This window comes from Pinus tabuliformis, chromosome 8 (genome assembly GCF_031772625.1).
Source record: "Pinus tabuliformis cultivar Carrire ecotype Pingquan chromosome 8, CPIR1, whole genome shotgun sequence".
Lineage (NCBI taxonomy): Eukaryota > Viridiplantae > Streptophyta > Pinopsida > Pinales > Pinaceae > Pinus > Pinus tabuliformis.
The window spans coordinates 916,327,981-916,330,428 of record NC_142294.1 but is presented as its reverse complement, the minus strand read 5'-3'; positions in this window follow the sequence as shown (position 1 = coordinate 916,330,428).

Sequence of the window (2,448 nt, the reverse complement as noted above, 5' to 3'; positions counted from 1 at the left end):
TGCTAAGTCTCCTTTTCTTAAGCTTTATTTCAAGTTTGAATTACCTATTTACAATGGGGAGTAAATGCTGAAAAGTTGGATACTTGGGTTTTTCAAATTGAAGTCTATTGTAGGATTCAAAGGATTGATGATGATGTTACGGAGGTCCATCTTTCTTCTCTTCATTTGGAAAGTGTAGCCCTCATATGTTGGGAGGTCAAAACTCAAAAATATTTGAAGAAAAGTGGTAAAATTATCTCTTCTTGGAATTATTTTGTAACTGCATTAACAAGAGAATTTTATCCATTAGCTCACATGAAAAAAATAATTATGGATTGGTAAAATTTTAGACAAGATAAAGGTTAGAGTGTCCAAATTTACACACAAGAATTTAGAGGAAGAGCTTCAAGCTTGGGTGTTGATTTTCCTTCACAAGACACTCTCCTTAAATACATAGGTGGATTACATAGTTATTTGAGACATACTATACTTATGTTTAATCCCACCAATCTAGATGAAGTATGTGTTTAGGCAACTCATTTAGAATCAAGAGGAAATAATGTTCCTCAAGAGACTAGCAAGAAACCTTCCAAATCTAGAGACAAAGGAAAGGGGAAGTTTAAAGGAAAAGGAAAAAATAATTCTACAGTCAAGAAAGAGGGAGAGAAACTTACCTGTAAATATTGTTCAAAATAAGGCCATGATGAAGACCATTGTTGGAAATTACATCCAAAGATACCAAAGAAGTTCAATAACAAGGGGAAACAAAAGAATACTGCTACAACTCAACAAGATCTAGGATCTGATTCAGGTGATGAAACCAAAATCACAACCATGGGAATGAAAGGTAAAGCTTCTAATGCAAGTACTAGTTCTTCTAGTAAGCATATTGAGTCTCAAAATGATAAAGAAAGAATTGAACTTTTCCATATCAGGGTCATTACAAAACATACACAAGTTGATACATTGTTTGATAATGGTTCCCAAGTCAATATTATTTCTAAAGCAATTGTCAAGAAACTAAATCTAGAAACTATACCTCATACTAAACCTTACCCTTTGGGTTGGGTATGTGAAGATGCCAAATTGAAAGTGACAAGAAAATTCAAACTCAAATTCACCATCACTACAAATGTTATAGAAGAGGTAGCGCTTGATGTTGTACCACTTGACACATGTGGAATTGTTTTAGGGAGTTCATACTTGTATGATCGAAAGCCATATTCTATCATCATGAGAAAAAATATCATATTGTTAAAGATGGAGTTGAGTATATTGTTAGATAACATTGCAATAAGATGAATTTATCTCTTATAAATGTTGGTCAGATGAAAATGCTTGTAAATTCTAGTAAGATTTTTATCTTGCTGATGATTAAAGCTAAATATACCACTAAATATGAAGCTTTTATAGAATGTTATTCTAAACTCAAGCATGAATTGGTTGAATTTTTTAACACTTATGACAAGATGTTTCAGGAACCCGAAGGGTTGCCTCCTAAAAGAGGAATCCAACATGAGATTCATTTGCAGTAGGATGCACCTCCTCCAAATATTGGCATGTACAAAATGTCAATTTTGGAGAATGCAGAAATCAAGAAGAAAATTCCAGAGCTGCTTGAAAAAGGGGTCGTCAGACCTATCACATCTCCTTGTGGGTCTCTGATTGTCTTGGTTTTGAAGAAATATGTTACACGTCACATGTGTGTGGATTTTATAGATTTGAAGAAGATTACGATAAAGAATCACTATCCTCTTCCTCACATTGATGATTTGCTAGATCAATTAAAGGATGTTGTTTAATTCACTAAGTAAGATTTGAGAAGTGGTAATTGTCATATAAGGATTGCTGAAGGTGATATTTGGAAATATTTTCAAGACAAAACAAGGGTTGTTTGAATGGTTAGCTATGTAGTTTGGGCTATGCAATGCATCTGCAACATTCATGAGAGTTTTGAATGACGTGTTGAGACCATTCCTTGATGATTTTGTCTTAGTCTACTTAGATGATATTCTAATTTTCAGTAAGACTCATGAAGAGCATGTCAAGCATGTGAAACAAGTTTTAAATGTCTTGAAAAAAGAGAAATTGTATTTGAAGATGTCTAAGTGTGAATTTGGGAAAACCTCTTTGGATTTTTTGGGTCATATTGTAGGAGGGGGTGAATTGAAGATTGATCCGTCAAAATTTGAGGTTATTGTGAATTGGCCTAAAGCCAACAATGTAACAGAAGTTAGGAGATTTTTGGGAGCAATCAAATATTGGAGAAAATTTATATCTAACTTCTCACTCATTGCAGCATCATTACATGTTTTTATAAGTGTGAAACAAGCTTTTCAGTGGGGAGTGAAGCAATAGAAAGCCTTCAACACTTTGAAAGAGAAGATAAATGCAACACCAGTTCTAGCACTTCCAGATCTTAAGCAACCATTTGAGATTCAAACCAATGCAAGCGATTATGCTATGGGA